Below are 20288 nucleotides of genomic sequence, written 5' to 3' on the forward strand. Positions count from 1 at the left end.
GACTTGTAAAAAGACAAAGTAAAAAGACACAGAACTGAGAATGTTGACATAAAAACTGAAATTCTGCAGCAGCTCAAGACCTCTGGTTGACACTTAGAAGTTGAAATATTTTTGAACTTATTGCTATAATAGGCCTGTATTACCAAGAATGGATAATTAGAAAAAAAACCCTGCCTAGAGATAATTAAAAGTAGCAACCAGATGAAAGATCTAAATCCTAGAGGTCTACAGTGTCACTCCATAATTGCAGGGCACTCAGACACTAAGCCATCATCCGAAAAGCATACATGGGCTGGACCTAGCATCCAGCACCTGCTCAGCTCAGTCTTCTTGGGTATCCTCCAACAACAGGAGTGGTGGCTCTAGCTAAAACTGATGCCTATCTGTGGAATCCATTCCCCTAACTGGACTACCTCGTCTGACCTCATGGAAGAGGATGGCCCTAACCCTATTTGATGCAGCAGAGTTGGGGATATTCAATGGGTTCCCACCCCAAAAGAGGAAAAGTGAGGTGGAAAAAATTAGGGATTACTTAGGGGGCTATGAGAGGAGGGCAGCAGATTGGGATGTAAAATGAATGGATGGATGGATGGATGGATGGATGGATGAATGGATGGAAAAGAACTTCTTTGTATAACCTAATATATCATGGTCAATTAAAATTAACACTGATCCTTACGTGGGTTATCCCTGGAGTCTCACAGGAGATATGAAGCACAGTTACTCATGGAAAATATGCTTAGAAGCTCTGAATAAGAGGTAATGTCAGGAATAAAGAATGAGAGAAATGAGGCAGGGAGCAAAGGAGAAGAAGGTTTTTTTTTCTGGAGTGGACAAAGGAAGGAATTCCTCTGGATAAGGAGGAGACTTATGTAGCACATAATAAAATGACTGGTTATAAAGGTAAAAAAGGATACTTAACAGTTGATAGGCTACAAAAAACGAACTCAATACTAATTCTGCTGATATTTACTCTAAGATTGGCTTCTTCAGCTCTCTTTGTGTCACTTACCTGTGTTTCTAGAAGGTAAAAATAAAACTGAGCAAAATAAAATACAATTAGCTAAAACGAAAGCTATTACACTGAAGTTGGACAAGATAAATAAACAAAATATACATATTCCCAAGAGAAAGCAGAAGAAGCAGAAGCCCAATTGTTCAAAAACTCAGGAGTCCCATAAAATTACTAAACTGAAAAGTATAATAAATACACAAAGAACTCTTGCTAAAGCAAACGCATGGGGAAAAAACTTTTCCTGGAACAGACACAAGTGAAGATATGCTTTGCTGGAACAGATACAGGTGAAAGGGTGTTTTGATATTGCAAACACTTGAACAGAACTTTGAAGAAGGAGTACAAATATGATCACATACATTGGAAGACAAGCTCTCTAGGTTTTCTCCACCACATTACTCTTAACTAACAACAGGCAAGTATTAGCTTGCCTTCCATAATATTGTTGAGCTCAAATTGTGGTAATGTTGACATTGAGAGAAAGTCACCCCCAAGTACTACTTGTGAGATTCCTGCACCTGCTTGCTTCTTCAGCAGCCTCAGGCCAGCTGGTGAGTCCTCTGGTTTCTTCATGTTTGAACTACAGGTGCCTGGTGTCTGCCTACCTACAGGACTGGTTTGCAGCTGCTGAGTTGTGCTTGGTGTTTGCTATGGGACCTAAATACTGCCAAAGATCAAGTTCACCCCCAAAGAACTATTTGTGAACAAGTCAAATTCCCTCTAATCCTAGTAAATTTTCCTTAACGTTTTCTCTGTTGCGGTGATAGGCTACAGGAAAGAATGAAATTCTATTAAAAGTAAGCTGCAAAAAAATGTATGCCTAAAAGTGACCAGTAGATCCCATGGTGCTTGCAAATTCTGTATTTGTGAGTTCATATGACCTTGGCTCACTTGAGTTTAAGACCTGCAAATCCTAGTGTCTTCTAACACTTTTCTCTCTCTCTCTCTCTCTGCTTCCTCTTTCACACGGTTCCTTGATGTCTGAAGGGTAGGATTTGATGAAGTAAACCAATTCACATCTATGTATTCTTGATTTTTTTTGCCTTAATGTCTGGTTGTTGGTCTCTGTTATCTATTACATTTTCTTCAAGAACGTTTTCTGCTGATGCCTTAATCAGTCACAAAATTATGACTCCAGTAAGATATCATTAATATCATTAGGATTCAATTTTGTTACATTGCTTACTTTACCAGTAGTATTTGATTTTATCCTAGGTCTATGTTCATGGAGCCATTGCAGAAGGCAATGTTCACACAACTATTTGAACATTCCAGTTGCTTTTCCTACATCCCAGGCTTGCAAAAGAGAAGTATAAACAGCAACCCTTCCACAAAACATTTACAGATCTAAAATCTGTCCTGCATGAAAAATAAAAGGATGGTGGCACAAGGCTGGTGGAAGTAACTCATAAATACCTGATTTGATTTAAAGCTTTCTTAGTCAGTGAGACAGAACCCAGACCCAACTCTCTTTAATACATAATTATAATACAATGCAAATGGTTTTCTTTCACTTTACTTTTGACCATGTAAATTCATCTGACATATGAAAGCATTTAAATAAAATTTTGACAAGTTCAGGTGGATTAATAATCTTTTATGTATGTTGAATACAGATATCCAATTGAAGATATTAGAAAAGAGGACACAAAACTTCCTGGATTAATGCATTATGATCCATGCGCAAAATGCAATACTATAAAAATTTGGTAAAATATGCAAATTATATGCATCAATTTTCTTCTGAAATAACTTCTGAAACTCTTGAACATGTGTTTTTACATTTTTTTATTGTCTGGTAAGAACTGTGCTTCATGTAGCATTCCTATACTGAAGCAGGTCAGTACTTTTAAGTATTTTCAATGTTATATTCAATTATTCAAATATTTCTTTGTATCTCAAATTAACATGTCTGTTAGGATGTTTAAACATTACAGCCTCCACTCTAGGATCCAGGACTTAAAGTCTGGTTGCATAAGCAAATGTAAATTTGTACAGCAAATATTGCCAAAATTATTTGTATCTTCTCATTCTCCCTCTCTTCTCTCTCTCTCTCTCTCTCTTTCTCTCTCTCTCTCTCTTTCTCTCTCTCTCTCTTTCTCTCTCTCTCCCTCTCTCTCTCTCTCTGTCTATCTCTCATCATGTAAAAATAATAATATAATAAAATTAGATGATGAAAATAATAACAGTAATGGGATGAAACAGAAAGAAGAAAAAGCACAAGAAACAGTGCAAGGGAACTCTCTGGTATGATGTGCCTACCCTAGGATAGAGAGGAGAGAAGTAGAGTCTGTGCTGATAGGGTGGCCAGCAGAGGAGATAAGGAGTCAGTGAAGGGAGGGACGGATCCAGGCATGATGGTCAGGGGAAATGCCTAGCTGACATGCAAGCAATCAGGCCACTTCTGTGGCTTTGATTAGCAAGTAGACTACTTCTGCAGCTTCGACTTACTGCAGCCATGCTTCTTTATTCATACAAGTTTCACAAAACAAAAACAAAAAAAGTGATCATTCTCATGGTACAGAATATGCATTTGCTTTGCCAGTACACATTCAGGAATAAACCTTCCATAACAATTACAAAATACAAACAGATTATTCTTATTTTTATTAATCCTGTAACTCAAAAATTCACCTCCAAATTTAACACATTCAATATATGATAGCCTGCAACTAGACTGTCAATCTACGTTGTTTGAAAGCACTCCAGACAAACAAAAATATCTGAACCAGTATTTTTTATGAATGGCAAATACTAATACCTAATTCCTTTTATGATATATTTCACTATCTACACTGTAAGGTAGGAAAAGTTTTTAGTTCACCTATCTTATTTACTGAAGTCCATTCTTCCAAGAGTGGACCCTGTATAAAATCCTATTTTTAAAGTACATTTTGAGAGAATTCTCATCTGATAATAAAATGAGATATTTATCTGGAATCTATTCTACTGGCCAGTCTGAGATTGTCAATTTTCTCTGTTTACTCTGCACCAGTTTTACTGTTTGAGTTAGCTCAGGGGCAGATACCCCAAGAAGTCTAGTGGGAGAATGACCTCATCTAACTATGCATTTATCTCTGCAGTTCCAGGAGCAATCTCGGAGAAGCTAAAAACTAGTAGGTGATCCTCCTGCTACGATTCCCCCAGGCACTGGTAAAGCATGACAGATTTGTTCCTATAGGCAAGGCCAAGGAGATAATATTTGAGGAAAGATTCCTGCTATTAAAATTCTTTTCCTGTTTTATTGGATATTTATACAGTCATTTGTCATTTGTCAACACTTTTCAGGGGAAAAGTGAAAGCATACTGTCTTGTAGTGATGCTACATAGATGATTTCCTAATTCTTAATGATGATCCTTCTATACTTCCTAAGATGATATTAATTAAAAAGATCTAAAATAGGACTGCTACTAAGTCCTTTCTGTTGTCAAAATTGCAATGAGAACTCTGCTACTCTTAGAATATCATTAGTTAATTGCTGCTGAGATAGAAAGCAGACATTTAAAACAGCATACATTCAACAGATTATAAAAATAACTAAAAAAGGGAACTAGCAAATTTTATAGGTGCAAGGACAGAAGATAAAATATTGACTGGGTTTATCTATGTAACACTTCAATGTTAACTTAGTTATGATCTTTAACTATGTACCAGGCTGTGGAGCTAGAGAGAGTTACTGAATGTGTAGCCAGATAAATACTCTTAAAGGATATGCATATAAACATCTTTGTTGTAAACCTCTTATGAAGTTTATTCATTTGTCTCAGTTAACTGAACACAAATAAAACAGAAAATAAGAATCACATTCTATATCTTTCTCTCTATTACTATCTATTCCATCTCTCTTACCCCTTGCGTGCGCGCACACGCACACACACACACACACACACACACACACACACACACACACACACACACACTCTTACACATAGGCAAACTCAGAAAACTTCAAAATTTGAAAACAATTATATATGCCTGTTCTTAGATAAGGACCTCCTTTTCCTTGAAAAAGAGGGAAAACTGGGTCAGGATTCAGCTGCAGAGTCCCAAATCCTAATCCTGTCTGAGGAAATTTATCCCTTACCCCATACATGAGCCTTGTTCTGATGCTCTGAATGTAACATTATGTCCTATGCTATAAAAAGATATGCAGCTTAAGTTGGCCCCACTTGTAACACACTTAAAATATTGATTTGCAGGTCATTACAAGGATAAAAATTGTGATGGAAATTTCAAAAACAGCTAAGTTATTAGAATTAACAGTTATCAGAATATACAGCGTCTTTTCAATACTTACAGTTAACATTAGCCATTCAAATATATTATATAATAAAATGATCACACATGACCAAAGTAATTATACGTCAGAAGTATTTGTACATTAAGGATTATTGCAGCAATATCATTATAAGTAAATATGTAAATAAAATATGTAAATGTAAGTAGAAGATTATATCAAGAAAACATGGACACACACACATTTATATCAGAAAGAAGAAAAATACTTTTGGCAATTTTACTAAAATGGAAGCAAATGCAGATGACTGTATTAATTTAGGCCATAATAGACACACAGACATTGAATGAGGCTCTCAATAGTTCTTAAGTACTGCAAAGTTATATAAACTTATGTATATAAATATATGATGATGTTTAAATGAATTTGAATTGTATCTGCTACTCTTAGAATGTCATTAGTTAATTGCTGCTGAGATAGAAAGCAGACATTTAAAACAGCATACATTCAACAGATTATAAAAAAATACTAAAAAAGGGAACTAGCAAATTTTAAAGGTGCAAGGACAGAAGATAAAATATTGACTGAGTTTATCTATATAAAACTTCAATGTTAGTATAATAAAATGAAAAATAATAGGGAAAGAAAAATAAAGATAGAGGTTTTCGGGGAAATAGTCACGGTATACACAATACACTTGTATGAAAATTGTAAACATATATATATATGTATATATATGTATATATATATATACATACATACATACTGTTATATCTATTTCACATAATGACTTTTGGTCCTTGTGATTTTCACTTATAAATGAAATATACTGCAATCATATGTATTTCTATTGTATAGCTCTTGTATCTGTTGATACCTGCCAATATGTCTCTCTCCCAATATGCTGACCACTTTCATTTTATTAATTAATAATTTAACATGTCCAATTACTACTATTTATATACACATAGGTAAGGTCATTCACTAGTACATAGGAAATCTACAAAAATATTAATACAATTTGATTGAATTTTCCTCATTGGTCATCAAAAGTCAACAAACCCTCAGCTAGATGTGGGTCCTGAGACATTCCTCTCCATCCATTTTGTAATATATTTAAAATTTATATACTATATTTAGTGGAGAGAGCAGATCACACATGTACCAAGCTACAAGTTACATAATGCACTTCTTGTGTTGTATGATATGTGTACAGGAATTAAACTGTTATGACTGAGCGTTCCAGGAGATATCTTTAATCTAATCAGCTATTGCACAGGCTCTCAGATTGTAATGTTGACTGATTTGATTCTACATGTCATGTGCTGGTTAATACAGCTGCTGAGAGTTCATGTGAACACATCAAGTCCTGAGAATATTTTTTGTCAATACACCCAACATTCTAGATCTCATGTCCTTTCTAATCCCTTCTCTGTGATGTTGTTTGGGTTTTGGGTGGGACACTTATATAGAGGACTCCTTTGTGATTAAGTACACAGAGGTTCATTCTCTGCACTTGGAACATTAATGCTTGTCTACATTAATCATTACACACGGCACATGGAAGCTTCTATGATCAAGGCTGAGAGCTGCGATAATCTGGTATAAACATAAATATTATAAGGCATTTTGACAATTTGGACATTAGTAATGCAACCTGGGTCTACTATGCCTATGGCATCTGTAGCTATGGGCTTTTGACCATGTTTACCTAGGATGAAATCTTTCCTATGGAGCAATTCACACATCCAATTACAAAGAAGTTGGTCACTACATAACAGTCAAGTGCTAGTGAGTGCCTCTTACCTGAAGTCTGATAATGCAAACTGCTAGGACAGGTACTGTTTAAATCAGTGAGGGCATTTAATGAAGATTCTGAGGAATTTCATGAAGATGACTTTGTAAAATAAGAATAAAATTAAAGGTGAGAAGTCATATAGTTGAAGCATGATGATTCAAACATGAAATGATGGTGGGAAATGGAGAACAAGAAATTGGTGGAGCAGAAAGCAAATTGAAGTGTGTAAAGAGGGTTAAAATGAAATCTAAAATATTCAGTGTAAGTAAAAATTAGAAAAAAACATAGAGGATACAGAACGCATATAGCAAGAAAAATCAAATTTAGGATATTGGGAGTGGAAAATTCCATTATGGAATAAAAATCAACAAAACTTAAAATTAATTTCTAAACAAATGCTTAAGAAAAAATCAATAGTTCATAGTTGCCTATATACGTTTGGGAATGTCTTTAAGGTGAAGGATTAATTTTCAGTTTAGAATATCATGTGGGCTTATCGATCATCTGATACATTAATTTATCAAAATAATACATTTAAGGAAAGTAAGAAAAAATAATGATAAGCAAACCTGAAATTTAGTTGCTAGTATTATCTCAGTAGTCTAGTTCTGGTCATGCTTTATAGTTATATGATTTGTTCTCTTGAAGAAAGCTGAGTAGAAGTCACTGGTATGAGCTTTGTGTTTTATGTTAATATAGAAGTCTTTGAACAGAGGTACCTACATGGTAGGGCAGTGTGTTTCTCAAAGAAACTGACTTCCAGAAACAACAGGACTCACACACATGTGAAACTACAGAGGCTGTGAAAGCATACACCGAGTATGCACAGACTCAGTCCAATGGGGACCAAGTGTTGAGTGAGGGACTTGGCCACAGTTTCTCAACCTTAAGCAAGAAGTTTCTGAAATTGACACTTATGTGCAAAGAAAAATACAGATTATGCCAATGGAGCTGTATTGTGTTTATAAACCAGACTTAAGGATAGATATCAATAGAGAAGGTCCACACAAAATGAACTCAACAATGTTGAATAATTTTTATCCTTAATCTTTTCTGCATTGGTTTATTGCATGTTTCTTATAGAGTTAAATGTTTATAGAGTTAAGTGTGTGTGTGTGTGTGTGTTTCTTCTTTTTTGATTATTTTAACCCATTTTATGTGTTTTTTTTTTCATTACATAGAATAACACAGTGTGTAGTTAAGTGAAGTTTCTGGCAGGATTTGAAAAGAATAACAGTGAGCAGAACACATTGTATAAATTTTAATATTTATTTTTATTTCTTTTATTTTTTTACAGTCCATGCATTTCCACACTTCTGGTCAACCCTGCACATTTCATCATACCATTTTCCTCCCCCTGTCTTCAAAAATATTTTCTCCATTACAGTAATTGAGAAATAACTCCCACTACATAATAGTCAAACCACCAAATGCACAAAACAACAAATATGTTAAAATGAGTAAGGGAAAAAATTCAAATATGAAATCAAGGCAGACCTATCAGAATTAAACCAGACTTCTCACCAGAGATTATGAAAGTCAAAGATCCTGGGAAGATGTCATAAAGACCCTAGGAGAACACAAATGCCAGGCAAAGCTACTATATCCAGCAAAACTCTCAATTACTGCAAAGGGAGAAATCAAGATATTTACCCAATATCTTTTATCTTTCCACAAATCCTGCCATAGAAAGGATAATAAATGTAAAACTCCAGCATAAGGAGGGAAAATACACCGTAGAAAAAGCAGGAAACGGAGTTGGGGATTTAGCTCAGTGGTAGAGCACTTGCCTAGCAAGCACAAGGCCCTGGGTTGGGTCCCCAGCTCCAAAAAAAAAAAAAGAAAAAAAAGAAAAGAAAAGAAAAAGCAGGAAACTAATCTCTTTGCAACAAACCCAAGAGAAGAGAGACACACAAACATAATTCCACCTCTGACAAAAAAAATAACAGGAAACAACAATCACTGTTCATAAATATCCCTTAATATCAATGGACTCAATTCCCCAATAGAAAGATATAGACTAACAGAAGAAATACAGAAAGAGGACCCAGAATTTTGCTGGATACAGGAAACATATCTCAGTGACAAAAAAAGACACAACCTCAGAATCAAAGGATGGAAAAAATTTCCAAGAAAATTGTCCCAAGAAACAAGCTGAAGCATCTATTCAAAGCCAACAAAAATTATCAAAAAGATAATGACACTTCATATCCAGAAAAAAAATCGATATGAACACTCAACCCTGAATATCTATGCTCCAAATGCAAGGGAATCTATGTTCAAAAGAAACCTTACTGTATCTCAAAGCACACATTGCACCTCACACAATAATAGTGGGAGATTTCAACACCCCACTCTCATCAATGAACAGATCATGGAAACAGAAACTAAAGAGAGAAACAGAGAAACTAACAGAAGTTATGAAACAAATGGATTTAACACATATTTATAGAACATTTCACCCTACAATAAAAGAATACTTTCTTCTCATCACTTCTTCAAATTTACCATATACTCAGTCACAAAACATATCTCAACAGATACAAGAAGATTGAAATCCTCCCATGTATACTCTCAGACCACAACAGATTAAGACCTGTTTTTAATAACTACAAAAACAAAAGGAAGCCCACATATACATGGAAGTTGAACAATGTTATACTCACTGATAACTTGGACAAGGAAGAAATAAAGAAAGAAATTAAAGACGTTTTAAATTTTATGAAAATGAAGGCAAAACATACCCACTCAAACTAATGGCACACCATGATAGCAGTGCTAAGAGGAAAACTCATAGCTCTGAATGCCTCCAAATAGAAACTATAGAGACCATACATTAGCAGCTTGATAGCACTCATAAATATCTATAAAAAAGTAGGTAATACACCATATGTTTCCATTTTGTTTTTTTATTGAATAGGAAACTGGTCATTGGAGCTGGTCACTGGTGAAGAGGATGACAACATATGGTGTACTATGTATTTATCCTAAATCAGTATCATAATTTTCATAGAACTGCTTTTACAAAAACGACAAAGGTAATGTAAGATTTTTAGGAAGAAGCAATAAATGGACATTCAAGATTACTATTTCTGTGCAAGTCTAAATGTTATTTTTCTGTCTTCACAGTCCCAGCAGAGCTTCTGCTCCTTCGGAGTTTTTGACATACTCTGCTCCTTCGGAGTTTTTGACATACTCAGCATGTGATTTAAATGCTGTGTCTCGCACAGAAGTAGTCCCCAGAGTCCTCAGGTCTCAGGCTGCTGAGTTGCAAATAGGCTGTGCTGGAGGATTTGTCTGCAGTCAATGTGGCCTTGCCCTTGAATTTCTATTGTAATTAGTACCACCACTTCCAGGATAAATATATCCAATTCACTCAAGGCCCTGTCCAGGCATCTGCTTTATCCAGCTTATATAGTAGCTGGTGAAGGTGTAGCCAGAAGCCTTGCAGGAGAGCTTCACTGAAGCCCCAGGTTTCACCAGCTCAGATCCAGACTGCTGCAGCTGGATCTGGGAGTGGACTCCTGTAGAGGAAAGAACAGAGTGAATGTCAGTGCCATCTCAGACTCTGTCTCCTTTTCAGATTTCTAAGTGATGAGCCCCTTACCTGCAGTTACTGACAAGAGGAAGAGAAAGTCCAGCTCCATTCCATAGTTAGAGTCAGTGTGATCATGTACTGTGGAAAGGACAATGATCATATGTTCTTTTCAGTGTGTGGAATCCCAGTATTTACTGCCATAGACATAGATAATTTGCATATTCATGAACAGGGGACTTATTACATAAGAACATATTCGAGCTGCAGAACAACTATGAAGAGGAAGGTCTGAAATGGTACATGGGTTAGGTAGCATGATGCTCAGGTCCAAATCCTGTTTCTCTTTGAGGAAGTGCATACCACTTACTTTCAATGAACTCTGGACAGATGCTGTGCATGTAACGACAGGGACAAACCTCTCAATCAAATTCTGGCCTCTATTTGTTGCTCCACTAACACTGTGTTAACACATTGATTTACAGATAATGCTCTGTGATGATGATGATCATGAGATGATGATGATGGTGGTAGTGGTGGTGGTGGTGGTGGTCGTGTGGTGCTGGAGTTGGTGGTGGTGGTTGTGGGGATGATGATGTTGGTGTTGATTGTGGTGATGATGAATATGATGATTATAATAATTGAAAATTCCAATAAGAGCCAATTTTATAGTTTTAGAGTCTATTTTCTCATACATGCAACTAATATTTGCTTCTCCAAAAAGTAATATGCTTCAAATTTTAATAAAATGCCTAAAACTAAATGTGCTTCAAAAGTAATTTCCTAAAAATGATTATAGCAGGAGGATCCTCATCAACTAAATTATAGCAAAAAGCTGTAAGCGTGTCATGAAATGATTTGATCAGTAAGGCTGGAATAATATATATATATATATACACATATATATATACATATATATATTATAAGTTGTATACACACACACACAAAACAGAATTTTTGTTGAGAAATTAATAAGAAATTAAGATTTCTTTTGGAAGAATGAATATAATTAGAGATAACTGTATGAATGAGGAAAATCTCAAAATCACAGACATTAAATGAGACTCTCATTAGAAGCTCGTATACATTTCATAGTTATATATAACTATTTATACAAATACATGATATTGTATCCATGAAATTCTCTAGTAGAACAAAGGCAAAATAGAGGGACAAGAGGTGACATGAGAAATATGTAGTGTACAAAATACAAATATAAAAAATTTGTACATAAGTAAAGTTGTTAATTCTGTATTTCATAAGGATTTTTATTCTTTGAAATTTTCAACCATATATGAAATATTCTATAATCTACCTCTATTCTCAAGACTCACACCTCAATCTACCACTACTAGGTCCCTATGTTCATCTTGGACTCTTCCAATAAGTCCCTTTCCCAACATCCTACTTCCTCTGTTTCATTACCTAGTAACACAGTGAGTTTAATTAGTGTTATCTATGTGCACATTGATAGGATTATCACTAGTAAGGAGTGAACCTCCAGAAATCTTCCCTCAATAAGGGAATGTGTTTTGCCCATCAATCATCAAATTTCAAAAAACCTTCAGCCTGTTATGGGCCCTCAAACATTCCTTGCCATCCATGCTGTACTTTTAATTGTTATATTTCTTTTAGTGGTGAGTTCAGGGTATTCATGCATCAAGGTGGATATACTAAACTCAGAGGGTGACTTATCTTATTCAATTCTAAGGCATTTCCCTAATGTTGCCTTAGAGTCCCTTATATGGTAATATCCACTGGTGTAATTAGTGTGTCTAGTGTTGGTATGTATAGCTACTGAGAGTTCGTGTGTGCACTAAGAACAGTGGAACCCCTGGAGATAGATTTTGGTCTACTTTGACCACATTCTCTGTATTTTACATCCTTTCTTTTCCCTGTTTTATGATGGGCATTAATTTCCAGATGAGGGATTGGTATAATTACTTATCTGTGACTGAGTTCTCTGTCAATCTCTGCCCTCTGAACACTCAATAATGTCTGCATCAGTCTTTACACACAGAACATATGAGCCACTTTGATCAAGGCTCACAAAATATAGTGGGTATAAACAAATATTCATAAGGCAGCTTGATAACATATCCATTAGCAATACATCAAAGATCTACTACCTATATCAACTTCAAACATAGACTTTTGACCACACCTACCTGAGATAAAGTCTTCCCTATGAAAATTCACCAGTAAATAAATAAAATTTTGTTGTGTCCCAGCAATAACTCTGCAAACACATACTCAAATGACTCTACATCTTATTGTACAGACATTTACACATAAATCTTTATTCATAGCATGTTATTCATTCTCTAAAAGCAGTATATAGAGGAAGGAATGATCCCAGATTTCCAACAAAGCATAAACAAAATACGAAAAATTGGTACATATAGATAAATCAATAAGACTCAGTGGTAAAACAAATTATTTAATCTATAATGTCTGCATGCAACTGGAAAAATTAAACATTATATATCACCCATGTCCATAAAGCAAGTGATTCATGTTCTCAGTCATATGTGTTTCAGTGATTGAATATTTTGTTTGGTATATTGAATTGTAGAAGCAGAGAAACTAGAACTGGGACAGTAAAGTTTGAGGTATTTTCAAACATGATACAGTAAAATAGAGGTAAAAATAGAAAAAAATTATGATTGAGAGAATTATAAGAGCCATAGAGGTTGGATGACTCCAAAGAAGGTGTGTCTTCCAGACACAATTGCACTGATGCACATATGACTTCACAGAAATTTTGGCTACAGGCACAGTGTCTGAATCAAGTCAACCCAGATAAAATCCCAAGTAGGGAGATGGAAATAGACATGGGCTCTCTCTGCTAAACCAGGAAGCTCTGCAATTGATACTCACATGCAAAGGAATAAGTAGTTTCCTCCAATGAAGTTCATAAGTGATATTAAGCATATTTAATTAAGGAAGACATGCTTAGCAGTTGGTAGCCAACAAGAAAATTATTTCAATGGAATTTATGCAGGCATTTACTTTGACATTCTGAAATTTATGTCGCTATTATAATTTATACAATTAGATACATTTATACATTGGCAATTTAAAGGCTATACTAATGTTTTAAGGAGGACATTTTCATTTTCCTAAAAATTTAGACTTTTTAACAATCAGACTGCCATGCTACAGAGGATAATGTCACATCTTTCTACGAGTCAGTCACTACCATTTGTTGCATTTACACAGAATCCATTCATCTGCACCAACAAAAGGGAATATAGCATCACTTATGGCTCATAAGACATGAATAGAGCATAAATATCCATTACCATATGTAATAGTGATGAAGAAGTACTTTAAAATAACTAGTGAAACTTCATTGTCATGACTGAAGATATGGCTCAGCAGTAAACAACACTGGCTGCTCTTCAGAGGACCCAGTTTCAATTCCCAGCATTCTTATGGCAGCTCAAAACTGTCTCCAACTCCAGATTCACATGATTTGTTACCCTCTTTTAATTTTCAAGTGCATCAGGCACTCAAGTGGTGCATATATGCACAAATATACATCCACATAAATAAAAGTTTAAAGTTTAAAATGATAGAATTTTCTTGAAACTATCAATCCCAGACTTCCCAGGAACTAAACCAGTACACAAAGACTACACATGGACAGACCCACGACTCCAGTAGCATATGTAGCAAAGGATGGCATGTTGGGTACAAACGAAATGAGAAGCTGTTGCCCCTGCTAAGGCTAGAGCCCCGTTGTAGGGGAATGTCAGGACAGGGAAGTGGAAGGGGAGGAGATAGAACATACTTATAGAAGAAGGAGAAAGGGATGGGATAGGGGGCTTATGGACAGGAAACCGGGAAAGGGAATAGCATTTGAAAAAAAATATATGTGTGTGTGTGTGTGTGTGTGTATTTGTGTGTGTGTGTGTGTGTGTGTGTGTGTGTGTATATATATATATATATTTATAATTTTAAATGGTAAAATTTTCTTGAAACTATCAATTTTGAAATATATCTGTAGCTACATTTTGAATAATAATGTGAAATTACAATGTTTGTAATACCATCAGAAATAAAATCCCAAATCACAAATAAAAGTATCTCACAAAAAGGCTCATTCTCTCAAGTGGAAGGCTGAAGTCAAGACTACATTTCTTTTGGGCCTGAAAACTGGCACCATGGTTTAAAAGCACTTTACAGTTATGTGTCAATTTTTCCTCTGCTTTTGGTAATAAATGCACAGAGAAAAACATACTACATAATTGACAACATTCCTGAGAATATAATCTTGGAAAAACTGTCAAGGTTTAAAGACAAATCGACTTCTGACCTTGGTGATTTTAAAATTGATTATCTTGACATTGATGTTGGCTTCTGAGTGCTTATCAGAACATTGCATATTCTAAGCCAGACATAAAAGATCAGCAATGAGGAGACCTTGAAGCACTGGTGCTGGTATCTTGATATAATTGTGACTACAGCATGATTGACAGCATGATGTGAGAGTTAAGCAATCATGAGCATCACTTAAGAGAGAGATAAGGCAGCATAAGCTGCAGAGATGGTTGGTGACATGGGAAATCATCTCCTCAAACCCTGAAGCTGTAGTATGCACCAGTCACCCACATCTCTATCAGAGTTGGTGGTGCACTTTGTGGAGAAATGGCACCATCTAAGAGACATGACCTCAGGAACATACTGCTATAGTAATAGGTATTGGGCCGGAAGGTCAGAAGGGACATTTTGGAAAGAATTCCATGTCTGGGTGGAGCACTGGGTGATTGTGAATATGATGGACAGGTCTCTGGGAGAGTCATGAAGAATAACTTATGTGGGAATCCAAGGATATGGTGAGTCATCTATATCACCGGCATGGCATGGCCATGTGACTCAGGCTCAGAATTGAGAAAAATCTTCTGGTGCAATGTGAATGTTGACAGCATGTGCAATTATCCATGTTTATGTACTGAGCCAGCATGTATGAAAACTAACAATTACAGCTTCCTTTTCCTGGACTGAGGCAAGCTAATTCCTCCCCCTCTGCAGTACATCATACAAGCTCTGAGGTTCTGGGTTATGTTGTGCAGTTGACATTGCTCCACCTAGTGAACAGTGACTGCCCCAGCCCACCATTTCTGTGCTTCATTTCCTTATCACCCATATAGGAAAGAGTGAATTTTCTTATTGAAGCATAATCTATAATTAGAATCAGCCCTAAAGGACAATGATAAACGAATTCATGTATGGGATATCTTGGGTGTATGGATGTGTGTGTATGTGTGTGTGTGTGCATGTGTGCATGTGTGTGTGTGTGTGTGCATGCATGTGTGTCTATGCATATGTGTATGTGAGTATGTGTATGTATTTATGTGTGTGTGTGTCTCTATGCATGTGTGAATGTGTATGTGTGTATATGATCATGTGTATGTATGTGTGAATGTGTGGATGTGTGTATATGTGTGTGCATATATGTATGTGTGTATACAGATGTGTTTATGTGTGTGTGTGTGTGTGTATGTGTGTGTGCATGTGGGTGTATGGATAATAATAAAATACACTAAGGTTTCAGGAGGGAAGGGCACTCTCAGTTGTTTGGAGGAAGAGAATAGTGGTATATGTTAAGCTTTCCAAAATCAATTAAATTAATACATGTCAGCCATGGAAAATGTCTATTGTCATAGCCCCTGATGATATGTCCTGGGAAAATGAGGAAAATGATTTGTGAATAAGAAAAAGCAAAAACCAGAGAAAGAGTTATGTATGTGTTGGTGTGAGACCTTTCACTGTGGGATTACCAGTTAGTACCATGGAGATCCTGACAGAATAAATCTTTGCATTTTATGAGGTACTAGTAAAAGCAAGAATATTTCCACAGCAACAAAACTCTTGACACCAGGCCATTTCCACACTGCTCACTTCCATAAATAACATTCAAAATATGTCATAAAACAGGTTAGTCCCCTAGGAGTTAGAACCATGAAAAAATGATAGCATAAGCATGTTTACACATCCATCAACATTTTACAGTATTGGGAATCCTACAAATGTTATAGTCATGTTATACACCATAAGTTTCAGAGCAGTCCATGACCTATGACTGTGGCTGTCATAGTCAGTGTGAAATGATGGATGGCGGATGTCTAATTCCTGTCCCTGAAACTGAAGGATACACCAGCAAACTTCTGTATATCCTGCAAGGGATAGCCAAACTCTGCAATAGTTAAAATGTGCTCTAATGATTCTGAATCTGTCTATGTTTCTCTGTCTCTGTCTCTGTCTCTGTCTCTGTCTCTGTCTCTGTCTCTGTCTCTCTCTCTCTCTCTCTCTCTCTCTCATGCATGTATATGTGTGCTGAGTGTGCTCCCCCATATGCACAAAAAGTAAAGTCCATACGTTATTTTATGAAGGGTGTGTCTCTGAGATGCTTCCACAAGGAGCCATTACTGGAACCTTCACCAGAAGTGTAGACATTTTTATAATATCACCTTCTTCAATTCTCTTTGTCTGACTAATGTTTTGCCTATGTATCATAGCTACAGAGTTGTGATTTCACTGGTGTGTGAGTGTGTGTGTGTGTGTGTGTGTGTGTGTGTGTGTGTGTTTGTGACTTGTTTCTTTTTTTTTTCTGATTTTTCAAAAAAATTGTGTAGTTGAGTGAGTGAGTAGGTAGGAAGGCTCTGGAATAAGATGATGCAGAAAAGATGTTTTAAAACATATTGTATGATTTTTTTCAAAAATTATAAAAAGCAAATAAAAACAAGTAATCATATATCTATGGCCTGTTTAATAAACAATCTTTATGGGGTTTGAGCACGGAGACATCAAATGCCAATCATAGCAGGGCAGAGCAGTTAATACAATTAAGAAAGGAAACCATAGAGTGCATGGAGTCCCATCAACATACAACTCATCTTTCTATGGGGCTTCTTGGTCTCACAGTGTCCCCTGCTGGTCCTGAGTTCCCTTGCAGTTAGGTTTGTCAGGGATCACACTAATTGCACAGTTTGGTTTAGAACAATAACTTATCCCTTTAACTTCAGTGTTCACAGAGCCCAGCTTAAGGAAAAAATGGCTCTAGTTTACCTAAGGATAATGATTTATGCATCAGCAATTTTGAGTGTGCCAATATTACTATAATATTTCCTCAAAGTCAGATGCCTCCTTAGTGGCACTTCGTAACAGCTCTACTGCTCCCCATTTCTATAAAGGTAAGAACAGGAGATAAGATCCTTTTCCTGTTTTCATCAGGATACACCTGGGGCAGAGCACCTGTGTTCAGAGCGTAAATCACACACCCTACATTGTGTCATAGACAGAGCAAAAAGACTTATACAATAATTGTACTTAGGAATGAGACTTGACACCAATAACAAAAATGTTGAAGCAACTCAATACCTGTCTGACCCTTAGATATTAGTGCTGAAATAAGCCTGCATTAAACAAAAGGATAGTTAGAAATATTTGTGCTTGGGAAAAATATAAAGGACCTATCAGATCAAAGGTCTAAGTCTTAGAGATCTACAATGAGAACCACTCCATAAGTGAAGGGTCTTTCTGGGACTGAGACACCAACTGAAGAGGATACATGGGTTAAACCAAGGTGCCCAGCACTTGGGTAGCTCAATCTCCATTTGGGTCCCCCAATGACAGGAGTGGGGTCTGTCCCTAAAGGTGCTACCTCTCCTGGACTCCATTCCCTTAACTGGACTCTCTTGTATGACCTAACTGGGAGATAATGCCCTTAACCCAGAAGAGATTTGATGGACCAGGGTTGGGGCATATCTAATGGTGCACCTACCCTCTCAGAGAAGAAAAAAGGGACAGGAAGGGGGCACATGTTTATGGGGTCCAGAAGATAGGGCAGCAAGTGGAATGCAAAATCAATCAACACCCTCTTTGGGTACCTTATTTCTCTTATTCCCTGTCCTTTGTCCCTCAGAGGAAAACAAGACCTCTTTGTTGAGCTATTTGGCTTGGGTGTCCTGGGACCCTACAGGCATGGCTTTACCGTCACAGTGTTGTCCTGCAGCTGTCAGAGAAATTTTCTGAGATTACTGAATATCTGTGTGGTAAACATATTAATCAATTTATAATTGGAATTTGTGTTTGAACTTCTAGTTCTTGGTAAACTTGACCTATTTTGTATTAGATTCTTAGCCAACAAATCAGGATCTGTGACAATTTTCATCCAATACTGTGAGCCTAAAACCCAGTCAGTTATGGGTTGCTTCAAACCTCAAATTGACAACACTGAATCAACTCATTGCATATGTAGAATTGGTTTCCATTTAGATCATTTTCATCTATGGACTAATGTTTATGATACCAGATGATACTCAACATACTTTCAATGGAAAAATGTAAATAGGAAACAAGCTTTAAAAAAGAGAAAAGTTTGATCTAAATAATGTCCTGCCTCTTTCCTTCAAGTTACACTATGTAAAAAACAGTAGAAATCTGTGGGACCAATCAATGAAGATCTGACTTCTTTCAGGGATCATTCTACTAAGTGAAACTGATTTCTAAAAATGTTTTTGTTGACCAAGAGCCAGTGATCATATAGTCCAGAGACGTAGGAGCAAACAAATTACATTGTTCTGGTAAATGATTGTAGTAATAAAAGTACTCCTACATGAAAAAGTTCTCCCAGTAGGAATTACTCTATGCACTCAATGATTAATCATGAAAAATTTGTTATTGAAATAAACACAAGCAGACACACACACACACACACACACACACACACACACACACACACACCAGTTAAAACCCAAATATTTCATTACATATTTCACTACACCTTGGCATTATGTATTTTATATATGCCTTATTCATAAGTTGCTTAAGTACATGCTGTGAAAACCCTTTAAACTTTTTAATCAGAAACAGGAATCTTAAAGTAAGGACACACAACCTACATTGTGTGATATTTACTAAACAAAGGTATCATAATTTTCATTTATTATTCTTAGAGTACTTCTATTTCATTGTAAATAAATTTTTCACACAATATATCCTGATTACTTATCTGTCTTCTTCAACTACTTATAGATTGTCTGCTACCTCAACTCCATTTCTTCATCTAATTAGGAAAAACAAACAGAACCTAAATAAACAAAAGAAAAATCAAATAAGATAAAAGAAAAGTAAACAAACTGAAATAATACAAAACAAAAAATATGAATAAAGGGTATCTACAGAACTCCAAATAGATTGGACCGGAAAAGAAACACCTCCCCTCACATAATAGTCAAAACACCAAACGCACAAAATAAAGAAAGAATATTAAAAGCAGTAAGGGAAAAAGGTCAAGTAACATATAAAGGCAGACCTATCAGAATCACACCAGACTTCTCGCCAGAAACTATGAAGGCCAGAAGATCCTGGACTGATGTCATACAGACCCTAAGAGAACACAAATGCCAGCCCAGGTTACTGTATCCTGCAAAACTCTCAATTAACATAGATGGAGAAACCAAGATATTCCATGACAAAACCAAATTTACACAATATCTTTCTACAAATCCAGCACTACAAAGGATAATAAATGGTAAAGCCCAACATAAGGAGGCAAGCTATACCCTAGAAGAAGCAAGAAACTAATTGTGTTGGCAACAAAACAAAGAGAAGAAAAGCACAAAAACATAACCTCATATCCAAATATGAATATAACAGGAAGCAATAATCACTATCCCTTAATATCTCTCAACA

General features: G+C 36.0%; 1 pseudogene; it reads right to left on the reverse strand.

Annotated features, from left to right (window-relative positions):
• Positions 1 to 10259: 10259 nt before the first annotated feature.
• Ighv-ps5 (immunoglobulin heavy chain variable region, pseudogene 5) lies at positions 10260 to 10703 on the reverse strand (annotated as a pseudogene).
• Positions 10704 to 20288: the final 9585 nt, after the last annotated feature.

This window comes from Rattus norvegicus, chromosome 6 (assembly GCF_036323735.1).
Source record: "Rattus norvegicus strain BN/NHsdMcwi chromosome 6, GRCr8, whole genome shotgun sequence".
Classification (NCBI taxonomy): domain Eukaryota; kingdom Metazoa; phylum Chordata; class Mammalia; order Rodentia; family Muridae; genus Rattus; species Rattus norvegicus.